Source organism: Otolemur garnettii, unplaced genomic scaffold, assembly GCF_000181295.1.
Source record: "Otolemur garnettii isolate 467f Iridium unplaced genomic scaffold, OtoGar3 scaffold00030, whole genome shotgun sequence".
Taxonomy (NCBI): domain Eukaryota; kingdom Metazoa; phylum Chordata; class Mammalia; order Primates; family Galagidae; genus Otolemur; species Otolemur garnettii.
Window position 1 is genome coordinate 9,192,136 of NW_003852425.1, and position 24,541 is coordinate 9,216,676.

Here is a 24,541-nt window from a genome sequence, read left to right on the forward strand (position 1 = left end):
CAAATACTATCTGCTCTCACTTATATTTGGAATCGATAAAAAATCAAACTCATAGAAGAAGAAAGCAGAAGGGAAATTGTCAGAGCCTGGAGTGTGGGAAAATAAGGAGATGTTGATCAAGAAGCACAAACTTTCAGTTACAAAATGTATAAGATCGGGGAATCTAACATACAACATGAAGGCTATAGTTAGTAATTCCTTTTTTTTTTTTTTTCCTGCCTCAGGTTTGTTTGTACAAATAGCACAGGAGGACCCCAGCCCCATACAGACAGCAGCCTAGAGGTCACACCAGTCCTTTTGTCCTCATGGCAGACAGATGCCTCTACTCTGGAGCCTTCGTGAGGGCCTGGGCACCTTTGGGAGCCTGAGCTGGAACTGAAGCTGGAGCTGCAGATGAAGCAGCAGATTGGGCCTTCCTTTGAGCCTTGGCCTTGGCCTTGGCCTTTGGCCGGCAGAGCCTGAGACCCTTGGCAATGCATGCACAAGCACGCTTCCCAAGCTTGGGGTGGGCAATGTAGGCAAGTCCACTGAGTTTACGGCTGGCACCCTTTGGAATCTTGGTCTTAACCTCCTTGGACTTTACAAGGGCCTTGATAGCTTCAGCACGTGCACTCGCAGCCTTGGCATTGTTGGTCTGCATCTTCTTCAGGCCCTTCTTGTTGTGCTTCTTGGCAAAGCGCATGTTCCTCAGGAACTTGGGATCTACCCCCTTAAGAGATTCATATCTTTGTGATCGGGGTTTCTTGATGCCATTTCTGTGTCACTTTCGGGACTGGTTGTGTGTGGTGTGGTTCTTGGACTTGGCCATGTCTGCACCACGACCCGCGACTCAGTAATTCCTTATTGTCTATTCAAAGTTTGATAAGAAAGCAGATATCAAGTGTTCTTAACTTACCCAAAGATAAAGGAAAAACTGAAAGGAAGACATTTTGAGGACATTCGGAACATCAAGAATAATACAATGATAGCTCTGATGGCCATTCCAGAAAAAGAGTTCCAAAATTGCTTGAGGTGTAGACGAGGCACTGGTGTCAGTGCACATCTTCCCCAGAGGAGTACTTCAAAGATAACCATAGCGATATTCAGCAATGAAGTGTTTAGCACTTTTTCTAGAATGAGTTTGTGAACCTAATTGTCAGACCTTGAACATGCATCAAATCATCAAATTGTACACTGTGGATATGTACAATTTGTGTTTGTCATTTAAACATTTTAAAATTGAAAGAGTTTTAAGCAATAAATACAAAATGGATTGTCTAAACTCAAAAAGAGAAAGCTGTCTGCCATCGGGGATAGTAGAAGGCAGCACAGGGGCAGAGAGGTTGGGGTGGGGACTCTAGATGTAGACAGTGGGACCTGGGAGAAGAAAGTGCTGGCTCAGAGGCTTCTCCAACGGAGACTTTTCTCTGGACACTTCTCCCATCTCTGCAAGGCAGGCTGCCACGTTCCCCTCCATTCCTCTCACCCTTCACGCTTAGTTTCTCTAGGAAAATCATCAAAATACATTTAAACTATGGTGTAAATGTCACACTAGGGAACAACTTTGGAGCTAGATTTTCCTACTTGTTAAATAGCTAGGTAAATCATATTCCTAAGTCCTTGATGTCAGTGTCAAGTTATCTATTGGGAGTGGAAAAGCAGAGGAAGAGATTATTTCATAAGTTTAGCCAAACAAAATAAATAAATATATAGACAAGTGTTCATTTCTACTGTTCAACCACATCATAACAGACTCCACAGATGGAATTTCCCCAAAATAATCATTCCTTGCTACCTCGTCTCTTCCTCCAGCTTCTCAACTTTGCACCCACGGTGCTGTAGGATCTTATCTAAAAATACCGTAGCAAAAGTTTATGTAAAAATACTGCACCATGAAGATAAGAGAGGGCTCCTTTGGAAAACAACATGGGGTAGTAAGAAGAGAGCTGAGCTGAAAACTGAGAGCGTTTGGCTCCTAATTTTGATTCTGACTGTGATTAAGTCTTAAGATGTAACCAAGTCAAATAATCTCTGTTGATGTCTTCATTTGTAAATATTCAGTTTGCACATCACACTATCTAAACTCCATCTAGATCAACTGTCTCGTGTGTCTGACAGGTAATACTGAAGGCTCTTTCCAACAGTACGGTCTATGAATTCTTGCCTTATATTTTCTATTTTATGAAGTTCTTTCTTAAAATTCTTGAATAAAAAGTCACTTCTTAGGAGTATCTATAAATAGCATTGGGGGAAATGCAATAAAAATAAGTGAACACATCAACTTATATTTCCCGAGATATCAGTTCAAATTTTAAGTTGAAGAAAACTTTTTTCATTTAAATGGGAGATAAATCAATCTCATGAAGATATCACCAACTATGAAAGGACAGACAGAGGAACACCATTGAGACAAAGAAACTTTCCTCAGGGAAAAATACTTTTCTTAGTTATAAATTAATTAACACCCTGTGGTTCTCAACCAGGGGAAATTTTATCCTCTGGAGAAATTTGGCAATGTCTAGAGACTTTTTTTTAGTTACAACCAGTGGTTGGCTATTAACACCTACTAGGTCAAGGCCAGGAGTGCTACTAAGCATCCTACCATGCACAGGACATCACCCTACAACAAAGAGTTATCCTGCCCAAAATGCCAAGCGTCCTGAGGTTGAGATACCCAGCTGTAACCCTCTCAAGTTCACTGGTCATATTATATCAAACTTGAAATACCCAAGTTGACATTGAGATCAGTGGCCTTACCACAAAATGTTCACTTTAAGTTTTCCAAGATTCCCTCCCTCAACACAGAAATGACACTGAAAATGTATAGTTAGGAAAAAATAACTGTAATAGAAAAGTTGGTAGGTGAACATAATGCCAACCATCTGAATTTTCTTGGTGATACATTCTGCTGACTTTCCTTCCATATTCACCACCCCTGAGTCAGTAAGTATTTAATCAGATGTCTCCAGATATCAGTCAACATTTTATATTTTAAGAACAATTTAAGAAGATTGTTTGTCTAGAATATTAATAATTTTTGTAAATTCTAGTTTGTTGTTCTTATATCCTTTAAACTATGATTCAGACTAATAAAGTCTTACCTTGTTAGAAAAGACAATTTTCTATAATTTTGTCAAATGCAAAAGAAAACGTAGAGATGAGAGCTCATAGACTATAATACCATTATCTAGATCTGAAACTTAACCCACATTAGAAAAGATAAAATAGTCAATGAGAATATTTGAAGTAGACGTGTAATATAAACCTTTAGATTGTATTTTTTAAATCACCACATATTGAATACATCAGGCATAGGTAAAATTTTAAAATAGGTAGCTTATGTCAGGAAAATGCATCCTTTTCACTCTGTAACTGCAGCAGCTAGAGCCACCCAAGTGTTGGACAGCCAGTATTTCTGTTGATTTCTCTGTGGCCTGTGTGTGACCTGGTAGTTATTTGAACAGATGAAAATAGAAAGTTCAATTCTACCCAGGCAAAGGAAGGCATTCACAATGAATGTAACCAGACTTTTATTTCAGGGACAAGAAGTTGGTGATTCATACAGCTCTGTGAAGTGTGGTTACTATGAGAATTAGAGTAGTTTGAAAGGAAGTATATGACTCCTAAAGGCAACTTACAGAGGTCAGTAGAATGGATCATTGGAGTAGTTTGTCCAAAGAACCTGAAAATTTCTGCTGAGCCAATAAACTAGAAAGGGGAAGCAAAATGAAACAGGCCATCCAGTACTTCATTCCAAAGAAGCCAATCTCATTTTGCACAGATCTGCTTAACTATGCCTTCCATTGATGAGTTACATGTATACCACTGGAACGTATTTAATTTATAAATCAGGTAGGTTCTCAGGCTCTCCTTTGGAAATACTACATATAACATAACATAAAATAAAATGCAGTCTAATAATAACCATTGCATATGTCATAAATAAGTACAATAAATATTATCTATTCCATTCTTGACAGAGCAGTTCTATCATGATAATTTGTCCCAGTGCATTTGTGTAACTATATTTACTTGTCAGAAAACCAGTTGCTCATTATTTTTTTTATTGAAGTAAGAACATTGAACATGAGATTCATCCTTTTACAAAAATTTAAGTGTACAATACAGTATTTTCAACTACAGGCCAATTGCTTTTGCTTTTATTTAGTTTCGTTCAGATCATTGTAGCTACTGGAAAATAAAAGCTTCATAAAATGAGGAAAAACACCTCTTTTTTTTTTTAATACAACCATGAACACAAGTGGTGCCTGTCAGATGTGGAAGGAACGTGGTATCAGTGCGGAAAGAGTTCAGTGCCTCACCTGATAAGAGAACACGTATTGTCGGAGATAACACAGCGTGAGCTCTAAGGGCACGGACTCTGGCCTGGGTGCAACTCTGTCATTTAAGAAGTTGTCCTTGTGCAACTTTACTTCTCCAAGCCATTGTGTCCTTGACTATCAAACAGATATCAAGGTAGTGCCAACTTATTGGGTTGTTTTGATGATTCAACGAGAAGATGCATGTGTGAAGAATGTTGAGATATAAATATTTAGAGTCTCTTCCCCTTCCTTCACCAGTGAAGGAAAATGCATCAGTAAAAGCAAGCTATGTTTTCTGTGATAACAACCAACCTCTTGCTCTCAGGCAGCCCCTTCACACTGAGCTCCCTGCAGACATGTCTCTGGGGGGATGTCTTCCCTGGTTGCTGCAGCATTTCAGACTCTGTGGCTCCTACAGCCCCTCTGTCTCAGCACACCCCACAGACAGAAGACTGGAGAATTGAGCACCCATGGTCAATATTTCCACCCAGAAATAATGCATGTCTCTCTTTCTTTCTTCTTTTCACTGTATTTGTCAGAATAGGCACTTGGCCATACCTAAGATCAAGGGTCCTGAGGAGTGCACTATTCTGTGTACTTGGAAATGAACGACAGACAGATATGAGTGAACATTAGCAGCATCTACCACAGGGAAAGTTTTACTTTGTCATAACTCTTCAGTTTTTTCAAAGCAAAACATGAAGAGAGCAAAAGAAGTAGTGTAGATAAAATTGAATTAGAAGTCACAGTACTATAGTCAGGAAAAAAAAGAGGGAAAGAGTGAGGAGACCAAAGGGATAAGGCAGGCGGAAGTTGTAACAGAGTCTGAGGAGTTTGACATAAGGAGAGAATCTACAGAGACACTTTGGGTCTGCCCAAGTGGAAGGAAATTGCAGAGATAGTAAAGAACAGGACTTTAAGGTTTTTGCTGTGTATTATGATCAATTTTTCTATATGAAAATTTTTTGAGGAGACAGAATTTATCTAAATTATGTTTGAGGCCAGGCACAGTGGCTTACACTTATCATCCTAGCATTCTGAGAGACTGAAGCTGGTGAAATGCTTGAGCTCAGGAGTTCGAGACCAGTCGAGCAAGAGTGAGCCCCATATCTACTAAGAATAGAAAAACTAGCCAAGCACAGTAGTGCATGCCTGTAATCCCAGCTACTTGGGAGGCTGACGCAAGAGGATTGCTCAAGCCCAAGAGTTTGAAGTTGCCATGAGCTGTGATTCGATGGCACTCTACCAGGGTGATAAAGTGAGACTCTGTCTCAAAAAAAAAAAAAAAATTAAGACATTAATTAATTTAATTAAATTGTGTCCTAATTGCTTTGAATATTAGACAGATGTTTCTATGAATATGATGTCAAGCTGAGCCTGTACTTTGTATTGTTATATATACAATACTTTTAGCATGACGTCTGCCACAAATTGTTTAATAAATTATATCTTTTAGGAATTCTCTCAGATACAAGACATTTAAAAATTTAATTAAAAGAGAAAGAATTTATTTTTCTCACATAGGCAGAAATGTATATTAAGTTTCCGTAGACTGAGCATCTCACTGGTGCTATCAAGGGGTGAATAGTGCCCCTCTAAATACACATCCCCAGAAGCTATGAAAGGACCTTGCTTAGAGAAAGCACTTTTGCAAATGTAACTAAGTTAAAGGGATCAAGTGGATATTATCTTTGGTGGGCCCAAATCCAATGAAGTGTCCCCATAAGAAAAGGGAAAAAAACGCAAAGAGGACAAGGTGATGTGAAGATGGAGGCAGAGATTGGAGTGAAGCAGTTACAAGACGAAGAAGCCAAACGTCGTCCAGATCCCCCAGAAGCTAGAAGAGGCAGGGAAGAATAAACCTGGGATCCATCAGTGGGAACAGGCTGGCACCTCCGTCTCAGGCTCCCGGCCTTCAGTACTATGAGAGAATGAACTTTTGTTGTTGGGATAACTTGTTGCAGCAGTCCTGGGAAACTAATACAGATTTCAAAGCCAATATCTCTGGTAATCTCTCAATCTTTCCCTCTTTTTAGTAGGAGGTTTATTACACCTCCAGCACCAGGTCCATCCCTGGGGGGGTGGGGAGAAGAAAAGATGTCACAAATATCATTTATCTCTTTACTTAGGAAGGTGAAAGCTTTCCACTGAATGACTCCTCTCCACCAGGTGTCCCTTACTTATTCCTTAGCTAGATCAGCAAAACAGGACTATGCCTACCTCAAACCAGCCCTGAGAAAGTGAAGAAAACAACCTCTGTGGTCTGCTTAGATCTATCAGGATTCATGACTTGGTAACAACACTTTGCTGCCCCAAACAAAATGTGTTCTGCCAAGTAGGAGAGAGAAGAATGATGAATGTCAGGCAGGAGTAAGGTGCCATTTAAATCAGTGTCAGCTCTTACCAACCACAGGTGTGTTGGTGTAGCAAGTGCTACTGTACAAGAACCAAGTAAAGCAATACTACATGTAGCAAAAACCTACATCACCTATCAGAACGATTTCTCAGAGTCCTCAACTGTGCACAGAAGGGATAGTTTATGAACAGGAAAAGCTGTAGGCCCTGTGGTACAATATGTCATCAAAAAGAAAATATGGGTATTTCTCCTACTCTTTGCCTATGGTGGGGAAAAAGATGAAAATCTGAAAGTCTGGCAATTATTAAAAACAATTAAATCTGTTTTAATTGCTCAAGGACAGCAAGACACTTCATCTAAATTCATTGTGCCGTGGCACACTGTTGTGCTGTGAGAGGATCTTAGGTGAGTGGCAAAAAAATTTTTTTAAATGATTAATTAAATTATTTTTGAAAGAAGTTCAACACACAGTAAGTATGTTCTCTTTTTTAAACTATCTTTTCTGGTCAACGTAATTCAAGTGTGCCACAGACACTTAAAATTAACTATAGGTTCAAGTGTGTCATGAGATGAAAGAAAAGGTTGAAAAACCCTGGTCTACGGCATAAAGAATGAGGATGAAAGAAGAGGAGAGTAAAGACACAGGAGGAATCGGATCTTCGGGCTTCCTTTGTGTATTCTCATTCTCATACATGGAGCTCCCAAGGAGTCGTGCGTCCCAGAATTATAACCCTTGTGAAGTTCCCTTCCATCTTAACCCTGTGCTTGACTATTTGATTTGCTTTGGTCTTTAAGACACCAGCAAACAAGATTCAAGAAGAGGCTTTCTAAGAACCCGGGGATGAGAGCTTACTCTCTTAGAATGCTGCCACTATGATGTAGTTAAAAGACTGACTGGGAACACATAATCGAAGCAAGAGCCAGGGACCAATCACAAGCTATGTTGGTGAGATCGTCTTAGACCATCAGCTCCAGTGAAGCCGCCAGGTGACACAATCAGCAGGAAACACACTCAGCCAAGTCCAGCTCAAATAACAGAGTCGTTACCAGACATATGGCTGTCCTTTGCAGATACCCATTATGCATAGTAGATAGTAATGGGTAACTGATACATCTCTCCAGTCTCCTTCCATTTTCCCTTCTCTATCTTTGTCTAAGGGTCTTCTTGCTCTTCCTTGAACACAACAGGCTCCATTTTATCTCAAGTCCTGGGCATCACCTCTCCTTGGAAAACCTAAATTGTTACATGATTCACTTCCCACTGCGTTCAATACTGATCAAATGCCACCTCTTCAAAGAGGCCCTCACTCATCACCAAGTCAATACATATCAACAGCATACTTCCACATGGCCTTTCTCACTTTGTTTTTCTTTCCTCTTTTTTTTTTTTTTTTTTTTTTTTTGCAGTTTTTGGCTGGGGTTGTGTTTAGACCCAGCATCTCCAATATATGGAGCCAGCACCCTACTCCTTTGAGTCACAGGTGCCACCCAACTTACTTTGTTTTTCTTAAGAAATTCTTTTAGAAACAGATGATTTATTTCTTGGATTTCTAGATCATTTTCTGCCTTCTCCCCTGGAATGTTAAGTTCTAGGAGGCAGCGACTGTACCTGTGCTGCTCACGGCTCTATCACCTATGGCTAGAATGGTTCTGGGATATAATAGACACACAAGCAATATCCTTTGAATGATTTAACAAATAAATAAAATGAAATTTATTAAGGGTAGATGAGAGCTGTATAAAAGGGATTGAGTAGGTCATATTCATAGAAGAACTAAAAGATTTCTTAATTGTGAAATGCATTCCTAATAATTTTTATGTAAGTTCAGTCATAATTTTTATTGCCTTCTATTTTACACGTTAATATTTTAACTGACATTTTGATTTCTAACCTCTCGCTCAGCGCAGAGTCTTTCCAGTGCATTTTTAAGGCTTTATTCAATTCTAATGGAAAATTTAGCTACTCGGTTGCTATAATTTATAAATAAAATTCTTAATAAAGTAAGAGTACTATTGCAAGTTCAATTTTTTTCACATGGCTATAAACATTCTTCCTAATAACATTTCTCACTACTAACATTTTACAACTTCTTGAATTTAAAATATCCAGGTAATTGAGAAATTATACCATGCTTGTGTTGGAAAAGCTTCATAATCTTCCATACTCATGACTCAGGCTTACTCAACAAACATCTTTAATGATAAAATATAATAACTCTTTATTTCTATATATGACAGCATTACATACCCCCAAATAGTTACTCTACTGAAAGAAGAGAAATAATGAATGAATGAAATAATGATCTCTAAGAATAGATTACACATATCAAACCAGCTATAGGTTCACAAAGTTTTTACTTTAAGGTGAGCAATAGTCTAACAATTTTCTTACCTATATTTCTAATGCCTAATGAACTATAAACATAACACTTCAAGGAAAAAGCATTTGAGAAGTAGTCTAGAGAAAAGAAGACCAGCAATTGCTGCTTTCTCTGTCCCAGACCCTTTAAATTGTTCATGTCCATTATCACAAACTTATCTTTCCTATATGTGAATGACCAGCCAAGGTCTTGGATGCTGGCACTTATATTTAACTGGACTGCCTTCTGTTCAATCCTTCTCATCCAATGACTTGGGTCTTTACTGGCTGTCTCTCTGTCTCTCTCTCTCTCTCTCACACACACACACGTTTGGGTACTTCTCTTTTTCATACAAGCATTAGTACTATAGCTAAGAGGAACCCATCTTCTATTTTACTTTCTCATGATCCACAGAAGTCAGGATAGTTTGCCTGCCCTTTCCATTTCTTCAGAGAGAAATAGTTGACGGACACTTGTGGAGAAAGGAGACCATGAACTTCTAAAAACAAACAAACAAAAAACAGAATAAAATGTAAAAAACATCTGAGGCGGTGCCCATAGCTCATACCTCACATACACTGAGGCTGGCAGGTTTGAACCCGAACTGGGCCAGCTGAGAAAACAATGACAACTGCAACAACAACAAAAAAATGGCCAGGCACTGTGGCAGACACCTGTGGTCCCATCTACTTGTGAGGCTAAGGCAAAAGAATCACGCAAGTCTAAGAGTTTGAGGTTGTTGTGAGCTATGACACCACAGCGCTCTACCCAGGGCAACAGCTTGAGACTATCTAAAAAAAAATCTGCATGTGTGATGTATACACATATATTTGGTATCTAATATGTGAATGTGTGTATTGACCTATGTATTCTTCACAAGTAGGTATGAGCTGAATCTCGTTTTATAGGTAATTGTGTCTGCACCCACCTTTGGCCTTGTCCACATAAATCACAGCCACCTGGACCACTCAGGATAGAAGAAACAAATCTGTACGCCATCCCTGGTGGCAGCATTGCTAGTGCTCATGTGTGCATGTTGTGGAAAGCACTGGCTTTCTTCTTAAAACAGAGCATTGATTACAGGGGAGTGCAAGTTAATGTCATCTCTACCAATTTATTAGTCAAAGACTACATACAAGGGTGATTTGGTCCGCATGAGACCTCCTCTAAGACATGAAGCACTTTTTACAATGTCCCCATCACGCTTTTCACGGGCATCAACTTATTTATGCCTGGCATCCAGCACAGCATACAGTACTAGAAAACAAACCTGGAGAAAGATCACATGACGTGAACTCAGTCCAGTTATTGGTTCGTACACCTGCAGGCAAATTGCAGCCTGTCATTCTCACAAAATTGAATCTCAACTTGAGCAAATGAGAGTTTTATGCTTTAACAATACAATTTATGAATGTGACAGAAGTGTTACAAGATTCGTGTTTAAGGGCATGGATGCTTAAATCCAAAAGAAGAAAAAAGGAGCAGTTTCAGGAAAAGATAAGAAAAAACATTTGGCTTACTACCAAGTAAAGCGTCGGGCAGTGCAAAGAATAAAAGAAGGTAATGGAATATGTTATCTCCCTTAAAAAGAATTCCACCAAAAGTACAAACAAACGTTTGATATTCAGGAATTCAGCTATCTTAAACTGAATAAATCCAACATCTTGCCTTGATTTTGTGCTAAGTGAACAGAAGACAGCATGAAATATGCCTCTCTTTATTACAAGATTGCATATTTTACTAAAAATTAATTCAGACACCTTTACCCACTTACTTTTTTCGCTCTCTTCCCCCTTCCCCTCACGTACACACTCAGCTCTCTTTTATTTTTTTAACCTTTACTCATTTCTTCATTTCTCTCACCTTTCTTCAATTCTATATACTTTCCAAACTCAGTTTCCTACTGAATCCTACCCCTTTTGTACAAACGATAATAACTACCATTTACTGAATATATCAGTGCTTGGCGTTTCACATATACTGGTCTATTTGACATTCCCCCAAACAGCCATGCACACGTTATTACATCCACTTCACAGATGAGGAAATTAAGGCTAAGAATGCCTAAAAGAGTATAACTCTCAGTTGTAGAACTAAGATTTGAACCCATCTCTGTAAAGTTCCATAACCTCTGGTCTTTCCAACTATAGTTTAAAGGCCACCTTTTTACTGTATCACAGAACTAAGTTAAACCCAGACAAGACACATTTACAAAGTTTATGGTAAGTAAAGTTTCCATCCTAGCATCAAAAGCCAAGGTGGAGCCTGTAAGGGAAATTACTTTGTGTATGTCAAGGTCTAGTCAGGCGTCAGAAAATACATCAGTTACTTTAGCAGAGAAAATGCTCCACATAGAATGTTTAGACCAGTTAAACAGCTACGGTTGTCCTTTCTGACCTGTGGGGAATACATTTCAAGACCTTAGCAGATGCCTGAAAGCACAAATAGTACAAAACCTTAAATATACTGTAATGTTTTTCCTATATATATATACCTATGATGAAGTTTAATTTACAGTTTAGGCAAAGCAAGAATTAATGATGTAACTAAAAATAAAATAAAATAATTTTAACAATGTACTGCAATAAAAGTTATGTGTATGTGATCTTCTCTCCCTCAGAAATACCTTACTGTACTGAACCCCCCCCTTCTTCTTGGGATGATGTGAAGAAACACAAAGCCTCCATGACGGGATGGTGTGAGCTGAGGGACGTAGGCTTCTTTGACCTGTGGCAATAGATCAGAAAGACGATCACCTGCTTTGGGCGATTCTGGCTTATGGAGCTGTGATGAGGCCGATGTTGGAAGTCAGGAGCAGGTGATACTGATGATGGGAGGGAGGGAGCAGACACACCCCTGATATATCAGGCAAAGAGGGGAGTCACATTTCTGTTGGGACAGAGCCAATGGCATGAGATTTCATCATACTACTCAGGGTGGCACCCAACTTAAAACTTACCAATTGTTTATTTATAGCTTCTATCTCTAGGATTGAAGAATCAGGAAAGGGTAGTGTTTTTAAGACTTAGAAATTTGGAGATGGGCACTCACAGATCTGAAACTCAGACCTCTGAGGAGGGGGTGGGCTGTGGGTGCTGGTGACTCTCAACTCAGAGGTAAGGGGTGTGGGGTCTGTGAGGAGAGAGGGCTGACTGGCTGGGGCTGGGATCTCTGAGAGGGCACAGGGACATTAGTTTTGTAAGTGGGAGCACATCAAACTCAAGTCTTTCTATCAGAATTCCCTGGCACATCTGGAATACAGAAATGCCATTAGGGCGACACTGACAAGGACGGAAACCAAAGAGGAAGGCAGGTGCCTCTTCTGTTTCTCCATCTCCTTCTGCTTTCCCTGTTGGCAGAACCCGGGAGAGTCAGCAGAGCAAAACAGATACGTGGCCTTAGACATTCAGTCCCAACATCACAGCTAAGAGACACTAGCTGTCATGGTCCATTTTCTGTTTGTAAAACAGAATACCACAGACTGAGAGATTTATTTGAAAAAAAGTCAGAGGTGTATTTGGCTCAGAATTCTGGAGTCTGGGACATCCAAGAGCATGGCACTGGCCTCTGGCAGGGGAGGGGTGTGCTTCTTTCTGCCTCGTAACATGGTAGAGAGGTGAGAGGGTACACGAGACAGAGAGAAATAGGGCCAAACTTATCTTGCTATCAGGAGACCACTCCCACAATAACAACTGATTACTGTAATAATTGTATTAATCAGTTCATGGGAGCAGAGCCCTCTGACCACCTCTTAAAGGCCCCCTTAATACTGGTACAATGGAAATTAGGTTTCCAACACAAGACTTTTGGGGGACATGTTCAAGCCATAAAATTCTGCCCTAAACCCCAAAGTTTGTGTCCTTTTCATATGCAATATATGTTTATTCCATCCCAATTGTCCCAAAGTCTTAACTCATTCTAGCACTAGTTAAAAAAATCCAAAGTCTACAGTCTCATTTAAATCAGATATGAGCAACACTCAAGGCATGATTCATTCAGAGGCAAATTTCCTCAACTAGGTCCAAAACCCAACAGGGAAAAGAACATTACATCTTAAAGACAGAAAATTATCTCTATTGACTCCATATCATCCTTACTAGACACACTGGGTCAGGGTAGGGTCCTCAAGGCCTCAGGCAGTCCAACCTCCATGTCTTTGCTGGGCTTAGCCCACACATTAGCCACATTAGCTCGCTTGGGCTGGAGTCTCACAACCTGCATTCTTGCCAGGATAGAGTTGTATGCTGGTAATTCTACAGTTCCAGGGTCTCATGGGTGGCCCCACTCACACAGCCCCACAAGGCATTACCCCACAAGAACTCTCTGCTCCTGTGGTAAGTTTCTGACTGAGCCCTTAAGCTATTCATTACATCCCTTAAAACCAGGAAACTATGCTCCCGAACCCCACAGTCTGTGTCCATTCAGAATCAGTAGCACCGAGATACCACCAACGTTACAGCTTATACCTTCTGGGACAGCAGGTGGAGCTGCCTGGACCCAGTTGAGCCGCAGCTGGGGTGGCCTGAGGGAGCTTTTCCAGAAGCAAGAAGCAGAGAACAGGGGTAGAACTGGACAGTAAAGCTTGTGGAGGGTGCTCCAGGCCACCCCCAAGAGTCCTGGGTCTATGAGGAGAAGGGCAAACTCATAGATCTCTGAAATGCCTGTGGGGTCTTGTTTTTCCGCCGTGTTGGTGACCAGCACCTGGCTCCCTATGTCCATGGTAATCACTTTAGCAGTCACTGGGTCATCCTCATGGTTTACCCTCCTAAAGGTGACTTTTCAATCTTACATGGACAGGATTTTTCAAGTCTTACACTCTGCTGTTTCTTGTTATTAAAAATTTCATCTTTAAGTCATTCTTTCCCTTTCACATCTCTCCCCGATCCAGCAGTTTTCAACCTATGAATCTTGACCCCTTTGTAACAATGAAAATACGTCACAGTGTTAGGAAGGTTGAGAACCACTGCCCTAAACAAAGTAAACTTCAGCCTGAGTGCTTTGCTGCTTAGAAATCTCTTTCACCCGACATACTAGTACATTGCTCTTAAGTTCTGTTTTGTATAAAATCCTAGGACATGGGCACAATCCAGCCAAGACTTTTGCTCCTTTTGAGAAGGATGGCCTTTGCTCCAGCATCCAATACCTTGTTCCTAATTTCCACCATGAAGCTTATCAGAACGGCCTGTCCATATTTCTACCAACATTCTGGGCACAACCACCACTTAGGCAATCCCTAAGAAAATTCAGACTTTCACTGTAGCTCTTTCCTTCTTTTGACCCCTCCGCAGAATTGCTATTAACACTCCATTCACAGCAACAGCAATACAGGCTTGTTTTTTTTAAGCCTGATTCTCCAAATTCTTCCAGCCTCTACCCTTTATTAGTTCCCAAGCTGCTTCTAATTTTCAGATACTTTACAGAGAAGCAGCCCCACTTCTCATTACCATTCTCTGTCTATAGTCTATATATACTGCAGGTAAGGTGATCAATAAAGAAAATTGATTTACTTGGCTTCTGGTTCTGGAGGCTGGGAAGTCCAAGATGACGGGGGTGGCATCTGGGGAAGGCTGTCTTACTACATTATGACCCAGCAGAAGGGCAAAGGGTATACAGCACAGAGAAAATAGAGCCAAATGGATGCTTTTATCAGAATTTTACTCTCACGAAAACTAAACCACTCCTTGATAATACTGTTATCACCTTTGAAGGGCTCCATCTGGTAATACTGTTACAAGGGCACTGAAGTTTCCAACACACTGACTTTTGATTGGCATGTTCAGACCATGGCAGTAGCTTATTAATTAGCTCACCCTTGTGGTTCCCTGTTTAGTAGAATGATTTCTGCAGGCTATTATCATATAATTGCCCGGATACAGAAAAAAAAATGAGAGGGTGTGATTACATCCTGTAAACTCTGGCATATAGGAAATATCAAATGTATTCTCTTTAAATAAATTTAAATCCAATTCTGAGTTCAATTGCGGTCGTTATGACAGCTCCTCTCTCCCCGGGGTTTGGAGACATCATTTTCGGGGCTGCAGCATCCGGGGAGGTTTCACTGATTACTCCGGAGAGGCCCATTTCCTCTCCTTCCTCTGCAACTTCAGCATCATTCCTTCAAAGAACTTAGGCCCGTACAAAAGGCAGGAAAAAAACCGACTTTAGGTTTACAAAAACACCTTGAAATGCGAAAATATTAATGGGTTGTCTACCTGCTTAGAAAACAAACATGGGGAAAGCAAACAAAAATTAATATTTTAATATCCTCTCCTGCCACAAAAATACAACGCCTGTGGGTTTAGAACAATATAATAATAGTCAAAGAAACATAAGAAAGAAAGGCAAATCCTCCAAAGTTACGTAGTAGGCACCATGTTGCACCTACTGTGAGCTATCTTGAGTATAGCAGCCCTGAGGGGTAGGGACTGAATCTAGAATGTTCTTCCTCTATACCATGAGAAAAGAGCATATGAGAGAGCTTCCTTCATAATCTGAGTTCATTTGATGTGATTTATATGTTAAATTGTAAATATTACTGAGAAAAGAGAAACCGTTATCTTTCATTTTGATCAACATTACTATTTTCAAGATGTAGAAATCACTAGTTCCATTAGGGGTTGAGTTCTGAAACCACAGAGTAACTGGTGTCCATGAAAATATTTCCGAATCTCTGCTGTTTTTCTCAAAGCATAAAAATAGTAGTCTGAAACCCAACTTCGTTTCCAGGGCTGGTTTCAAGGTCCTTGGAGATAATGACGGTGCTATTTGATTTATATATTAAATGTTATTTGCCAGCATGGTATGTGCTCTTGAGACTTGATACATTGTAAAGTTCGCACCAATGTTCAAGTGTTGCCTCAAGAGTCTCTATTCAGGAAGAGCCTGGGGAAAGGAGGCTTATGTTCTGCAAAATAGTGCCAGGGACCCCTATTACCGGCAGGTGTGAGGACTTCTAATGGTGCCGTAAACACTGAGAAGTCAACTCCCAAGGGACGTCCTGTGACTTGTCTGTGACCTTGCTACCTCAGTGCTGAATGAGATGCTAAAGCATCCGTGCTTTGGGTTTGGTCTGTGCCATAGACAGGTTGTATGAACTGTTACACCCAGAGGGCGGACATCATAAAAAGACTCCACCACCGTGCTGGGAAATGGGGCCATATGTCATTACCAGAGGTGAATCCTCAGGCTGGATGCTTCAGGGCTCTTAGCACATCACAAACAAGACCAAGATCACAGATGTTGTTCTTGTCTGTTTGGTTTTTATATTTTGAACCATCTCCCCCCAAAGTTATGACAAACCCCAGTCAGAAGAAGACTATACACCTCTGTGAATTTTGTCACTCCCGATGTTCTCAAAACTATTTCATCTGTCAAGCACATTACTTCAAGAAAGACCCAGCCCCCAAATGGGCACTTCTAAAAAGAGATACTCATGAAAATGATTTTTTTTTGGTTTTCTCAACAGGACAGAGAATTTACCCATACAAAGAACCAAACTAGTGCTTTGGTGTTTGTGTGTAGTTCGAGAGAAAATTAATGGAGCTGCAATACTTTTTCTCATACAATTATGCAAAGCAATTGTATTCAGTCTTTTGGATACCAAGCAGAGGAGTAATGATCAGAAACCCTTGAATCCTTTCTTTACATCTTTTTCTTTCCAACACAAGAGTAGTATTCCTAGTCATCAGGTTTCTCCCTGCCACCATTCCTCAGTGGCTCCCAGGAAAAATAGTAAATTAAACTCTGTGCCCATGAATCACTAATATTTTTTTCAACCTCTGTGAGGCAAAGAGATTTATGCGATGAAACCAATAGCTTTTTGCAACCTGTCTTCCCGTGTGCATTGTCTGCGCAGTAAGATATGTCTTCCTCTCTTCCTCTAAAGGTCACAAAAGCTAAATCCACACACGATCCCCAGTAACGTCTCTATTGCCGTAAGACCAGGAGCCGAGTATAATGCAAGGCATTCATTAATGCAGAGTGGCATTCCTCTTAGCATTTAATATGCTCCCATGCATAAACTCAAATTAATTTATGTTTACTCTAAAGAATCAGCTATTCTGAACTAAGGAAAAATGTGGGTGTTAATAATCATCGTCATTATCATAGGCTAGGGTGGACGCTGCTGTTGTTTTAGCTTGGGTAAGAAATTTCAGAAGACATTACCAAATAGATGGCTTTCTTTTAATCCCAAGAGCCAACCCCTAGGTGTAGATAAGAAATATTTATTCCCATGAAAAGTGGATATTGCCTTACATAAAACTCTAAATTGAATTCCCAATAGAGCTATTAGTCTAGATGCTTGTTAACCTGCAGGGGCTCAGCAGTCCCCAGAACTGCTTGTCGGTTTTGGTCGTCCCACCAGCACCAGGAATCACGTGGGAAGAGGGTTGGAGTCCACTTTCAAGGCATTATGAAAAGAGTAAGTTTCTTTCTTGAGATTCTATTTTTCCTGAAACCAGCAATTTTTTCTTATTTTCTATGCACCCCAACCTCTGATAGCCACGTTCTCACGAAGGCTAAAATTAACTATAATCGCCTTCATATAGCACATGATTTGAAAGCCCATAATGGCAAAATGCAAATGGAAACTTTCTCCTCTCCTTTCCTCATAAGACCATAGACCTAATAAAAATTGTTTCCCATTTCCCTTTCCAATGGGAACTTTTTAATAATAAAATGAAAAAAAATCAGCCTCCCTTTGCTGCAGTAGCTCCCAGGCCCACCTGATTTAATGACACCGTAAAGCTCTAGTAGTTGTACTCCACAGATAACACATTAAAGTGTAGCTCTGGGTGAGAAATAACCTGACATCAAAGCCTCTCAAGAAAAACACATTCATTAGCTATGAAAACAAGAGAGAAAAGCTTAAGTTTGCCCCCAAAGGAAGCGTGAAGTGTCAAGATTCTGAGGTCACACTAAATCCCAGAAACCAAGAGCAACCTTCTGGCTTTGGTCAAGCTGCCTGGGTGTGAAGGGTGGAGCACTTCAGGTATCATGTCACACTTAACCCAAATTGCAGGCTGTGGTCTCCACTGAACTCTCCTGCTAAAGATCCAACCCATCATGCCCCCCAGGAGAAATGAAATGATAGACTTTCAGTCCTGTGGGGAACAAAATAGCTAATGCAATATGCCTTCCTCTAAAGAGAAGAAGAAGCCATTTAAATAGCTCCTGAGCTTCTGAAGGATCTGTGAAGTAAGGCACAAAGGGAAATAAATGAATTCACTATTTCCTCAACTTGGGGTCAAGCAAGGAGGTGGAATCAGAGGCAAGGATCTTAGTTTTCATTCCCATTTATCCTTACGGTTTATTAAAGCATCTAAAAGCAAGCAACTCATCCTCAGAACCAAACATCTCAGTTTTCACTCCCATTATACGTACAGCCTCTTAAAACATCCAAAAGCAACCAACTCACCTTGTTTGTAAATCCTAAGAAGCAGGATGCCCCCATAGATCCCAAGAGGCTATCAGTGCGTCTCTAAACAGTAAACAGAAAACTCAGGTATGAAATCAGTGTTTTTGTTTTAGCGAAGCTGGAACTATGTTTCTCAGATCTCTCTTCTTGAATGGTTCCTGCTAGGATTGGCCACAAGAGAAATTTGCATATGATTTGGAAGTGGAGTATAGCAGGGACATTTCTCCCAGAAGGAGCCTCTAAGGCTAAGGCCCCCTCTGCTGATGGGATGGCTCACGGCGCTGCACTCCTCTGCACAGCGTTTGGCCTGCAGCCCCTCAGTTCCCTCTGAAGTTCCTGTTTCATTTTTGTTCCCAGCACATGTATAACTCTGCAGAGAGGAGCCCGGATCCTCTAGCAGTCAAAGGCAAGTAGAGGCAAGTCAAAGGCAAGTAGAATCTAGTGTGGGTTCCACTTTGTCCTTGTGGATCCCCGGGGTCCCTGCAGTTTCCAGCATGTCTCTCCCTCCATCCAGCTGTTCCTCCCTGCTGTCTGTCCTGCTACCTGCTCCAGCTGCAGAAGCAAGAGTTTTCCTCAGATGTCTTTCCTTTTGGGGTCCCCGGTTAGTGACTTTTCTCTGATTCTCCAATAACCCCTTCCAGACCTTTACCTTCCCAGCTCTTCTTACAGTATTGAAATATCTAATCTCCATAGTAAGTTACTCGTACTAGGTCTATAGTTGAATGATCAAACCATCTCATAACGTTGTGGGTCAGGAATTTGGGCAGAACACAGCTGGATAGTTATTTTGTATTCAATTTAATCAAGTATTGTAGAGTCACTGGGAGATATTCAGCTGCTAGACTGTCTTGAAAATTCAAAATAGTTTTGGTCCCATGCATGATGCCTTGGCAAGGCATGCCAAAGCTGGATATACTTGACCCTTTTACCTTTCATGGAGTCTATGCCATAGGACATTTGAACTTCTAACAAGGAAATTCAGAGTTCCAAAAGAGCAAGATGTTACCAGTCCTCCTGAACTAGCCTGGCATGGGCATGTTGGGTGGTGCCACCCCCGCTAATGTTCTGCTCCGAGCGGGGCAAGCGCTCATCAGGCCATCCACACAGTGGTGGCTTCTCCAGTGGCACCTGCCGACTTCGCTCACACACACTGGCCTGTCCTGCCTTCAGGGGGTGCCTTGCTGTGTGGGGACACGTGCTGTCTCTGCCCTAGCTTCTCTGTTTCTGCCTAAGGGAGAGACATATGGATTAGGGCCCCAGCTTCTCTCCTTGACTGGTAGGGCGTGAGAGGCTGGGCCTGGGAAGCAACGTACCACCCCTGCTCCCAGCTTCTCTCCTTGGTAGGACGGGAGCCTAAGGAGTGTGACTCGGGGCAGAGAGTGGGAACCAGGTTACGGCTGAAGATTGTTCCCAGTTGAAATAGACAATGAGGATCCCCTAGTGGCCTTACACTCACCTGGGCTCATTGATCCATTATCATATCATGTAATTAAAATTGCAAATTTCTTGCTGTGAGCTATGATGCTACAGCACTCCACTGAGGGCACACAAACTGAGACACTGTCTCAAAAAAATAAAATAAAATGGCAAATTTCTACCCCATGTGTTCTCCATGAAGATGTGTGTATATTAAGAAGTTTGTTATATAACCCCAACTTGTCAAATGCCCCAAAGATGGGAGGCAGCAGCCAATTCTGCTGGGGGAAGGTGGGACCAGCTAGGTAGCTTCATTGGCTTGTAAAAGAGGGTGTGTCCAGGCTTCGAGGTCTCTTCTCCACTCACCCAGGGGACCTGGCTCGCTCTCTTTGAGACATACCCACCTTATACTTTGTGTGCTTTTGTTCTGTAATAAATGTTTGTGATCGAGATTACTTTGTGTGTGATCACTCCATTATCGGCCAGGCTCCAGTGCTCCTTCCTGGCTCTGGGAGACAAAACCCAGGAACATCCCCCTCCAGAGAGGCCCAGTTGGCATGACGTGTTGAGGTTTATTAAAAGGCATTAAAAAAACCTAAAAGAGAGATATAGAAGCATAGAATGGAGAGGAAGAGAAAGGGTATCTGTGTAGAGGGAGATTTGATAATGTAAAGATGTCACTTTTCCTAAAATTATGCTAAAGAATAAGTGAAAGTCTTATCAGTTGTCAACAAGGTATTTTGTGAAACTTAACAAGTTTTAAATGGATGCTGAACAACAATAACCAAGACACCCCTGAATAAGAACAAAGCAGGAAAACTTCTTTCTAAATATCATAATTTTTAAAAAATTATGAGGATTTAGATAACGTGACATTTGCACAGAGATAGATAAAGATCAACGCACCAGAATACAGATGCCTGAAATAGATCCATGCGTATACTGCAACATGAGATATGATGAATCAGGGTGGAAAGGATAGACAATTTGATAAATGGAGCTAGGAGAAGAATTTGTCATCCAAAATTAGGTTTAGCTTGAAGGGGGAAAGAAAATCTTTTTAAAACTTTTAGAAGAAATATAAAATAATATTTGTATGACCCAAGAGTGGGACATGATTTGTTAAAGTATAGGGGCCATAAACTGAATGACTGATTGAATACATTAAAATTATAAACCTTTATTTATTAAAAAAAAAAGCACAGGAAAAGTAATATTGAGGCTATAAAATTCTATAAAACCAATAAGAACAAGTCAATCTGATAGAAAAATGATCAAAATCTATCAATGACATGTGGGCCAAGAGGAATGCACATGTATACACTGATTAGGTTATTAATAAAAACAGTACAAAAGATGATTGGCTATTACTTTATAAAGTTGGATTTTAGCTTTATGCACACATAAACTAAGAAATGTTATATGTTCCTGTGCCTAATATTAAATACTTTTAATAGTGAAAATCCTGGGGGAAAATCCTAAATACCCATAGGCAGAGGAGGGGTAAATCGTGGCAGACTCAGACAGTGGTGCGGACGCCACCCAGACTGATAAGTGTGCCAGCGCTGCAGGCCTCAACACGGATGAATCGCAGACACAAAACGCAGAGTAAAAATAGCACATTTTAGAAGAATCCACATATATCTTATAATTTACATAAATTTTAAACCACTATATCCTTTGGATATATGTTTTAAATATATTACAGTCTTCCCTTGAGATGACGGGGAATTGGTTCCAGGACACTCTCCCATACCAAACGCCACAGATGCTCAAGTCCCTTACATAAAATAGAGTAGTATTTGTATGTCACCTGCACACACCCTCCCTGTACACCTTAAATCATCTCTAGATTAGGTATAATGCCTAATACAGTGTAATACTATGTGAAGAGTTTTTACACTGTATTTTCATCGGTATTATGTTCATTGCTGTATTGTTATTTTTATCATTTTACTATATTACATACATATGTTTTTTGATGTGCACTGGATCACACAAATGTGAAAGGCGATATCATCACTTTCCACAGGTAATTTGTGGATACAGAACCTGTGAATAGGACAACTGTCCAACTAAAACTAAAAGTGAGTCGATGCTAAATATGAAAGGCATTTGCAGGAACCCAAAGGAGGGATGTTTAACTCACTCGGGAAGCTAAGGTGAAAACGACCAGGAATAAATTTCTGAAGGCAGTAACAGCTGAAGTGAGTTTTGAAGAAATAAGATGTGTGTGTGTGCAAGTGAAGGATTCAGGGAGGAAGCAGGAGAAACAGCCAAGAGGTGAGAGGGAGATGTGGGCACATTTGGAATGGTGCTGAGAGTTACACCTGCCGGGGGGTGAGAGGTGGATGCAGAGTTACCCGGGGGCTTAACAACAGATCCTCTGGGGGGAAACGTGTACACACACTCACATTATGCGTATGTACTGCATGTTAGGGCATATATTATGTAAACATGTATAAAAGTTTATTGTAAATTTTACTATTATGAATTATGGGTAGCCTATTATTTGCAAATAATGATAAAATGTAAGGACCCTTTATTATAAATCACAGTCTATTGACTCCTAAAAACACTTTGTTGATTTTTCCCAAATTCTTCTATTTCTGACCACCCTGCAGTTTAAATTCAACCATGATTTGACAATTGGTGATGCATCCAATCCACTAACTTTTCCTAATAATTTATTGTCATGAAATACATGTTTTATGACTAATTTATTTTCTTTTTTTAAACAGCTTTCTTAGGGAAGAATTGATACACAAAGATATCCTATAGCTAATGTGTATATTTGATGAGTTTGAACATACACCTGTAATATCATCACTTTCAAGGTAACGCCTCCCAAAGTTTCTGTGTGTGCTTCTGTTTCTGTTTCTGGTTTTTCTTTGTGTGTGCATGTGTGTGAGAACACTTAACGTAAGGCATGCCCTTTCGCAAATTTCAAAGGGCCCTATGCCACATTACTGACCCTGGGCACTGTGTTATACAGCAGATGGCCGCAACTTACTCACCTGGCAAAGCTAGAAGTTGACACAGCCTTGAACAACAACTCTCCATTACCCTCACCCCAACTCCCTGCCAAGCACTATTGTGTTGGGGAATTACAGGTATTTGTCCTTCTTTGCCTGGGCTATTTTACTCAGTATAATGGCCTTCAGGTTCATGAATTTTTCACAAGATTTCCGTATCTTTTAAGGCTGAATGATATTCCATTGTACGTGAACGTCCCTTTGCTTTATCCATGGATCCGTTTGTAAACACTTATATTTTTCCATATTTGCCTTTTGTGAATAGTGCTGCAATGAGCGTGGGAGTCCACACGGCTCCTTAAGATCCTGCTTACACTTCTGTTGGGTGTACACCCAGACATGGGATTGCTGAATCATATGGCAGTTCTGTATTTATTTTTTTGAGGATCCTTTGTGATCTACCCTTAAATACTTTCTCCCCCATGTACAAGTTATGCTCATTAACCCCAAACCTCTCTCAGCATCAGCTACCACATTTCAGAACTTCGCTCTTTCATCAGTGATGTGAATGCCTTCTTTGCATTTGAATCAGATACTAGTTTTGAATAGAGGAAGAATATTTAAGTTTAGTGATGGCTAAAGATACAACACACTCTTAAACTTATTCTGAATCATCATTTTCTCAATCACTTTCTCAAGTCCAGGCAATCAACAAAACAAAATTCAAGCCTTAATTTGTAGCACTTTCCTATTGCCAGAGTGCACATGGTCCCACCTTGACTGAGTAAATGTTAAAATCAGTGAAGGCAGATTTGAGGAGAGTGTTACAGTAGCACACTGTCACATGTCATTTAAACGCACACACAGCAGATATAAGTAAACTCAACAGCATAGTTAAGAAAAACATGTAGTAAAATAATTAAAAAGTGATGAGCTTTGTATATTTATTTTATGAGACATGTCTTTATGTTTTTATTCCTTAATATTTAATTTTAAAATTGCAGGTAATTTCCAAATAGCAAATTTTAAATACTTTTAAATAGTGAGTTTATGACAATCAATACGTTTTAAAAATGATTGTGTTTAACAACTGACTTTCAAAACTTCTAGAAGTTTGGTACTTGGCACCCTCTGCTCAGTGGATGGAATGAATGACAGACACAAGACACAGGAGACAGAGATTGCTGGCCCATCCGGGAGAGCCGGTACCACAGCTCCCTTGCTCTTGGACATGGGCATTTGCTCCAAGTTTTCTAGTGGAAAGGAGTGGAAGTAATGTGGGCCACTGCCGGGCCTGCGCCACAGACGCTCCCACCTACCTCTTCTCTGGATCCCGTCAGCCCTTTCTTTCCCCATGTGCCACCTGAACAGAGGCAGACTTAGCTGCCCCAGGAGGGACAGGCACAGGCACGGGAGGTGGGACTCTGGCTCTGTCCTGCAGAGCAGAATCCCTCCCACTTGCTCTTTCTATCCACAGACTCAGCCACCTGCTCACCAGGGCCGTCCTGAGATGAGCAAGGCAAAAATTGTAGGCAAAAATCTCAGGGAGTTGCTGAGATTTCAGGGCTTATCTGTTACAGCAACTCGTGGTTTTTTATACCTCAATACAAACAAAATCAATGCGGGGTTTTACTGTGTGGTGTGGTGTGGTGTGATAGAATGCTTACCTGAGTTGTAGATCTTTCTTCACTGTTTGCCTAACTTGCCTTCAGGCT

General features: G+C 40.6%; 1 pseudogene; it reads right to left on the reverse strand.

Moving 5' to 3' along the window:
- Window positions 1-219: 219 nt before the first annotated feature.
- LOC100953137 lies at window positions 220-823 on the reverse strand (annotated as a pseudogene).
- Between the last annotated feature and the right edge of the window lie 23,718 nt (window positions 824-24,541).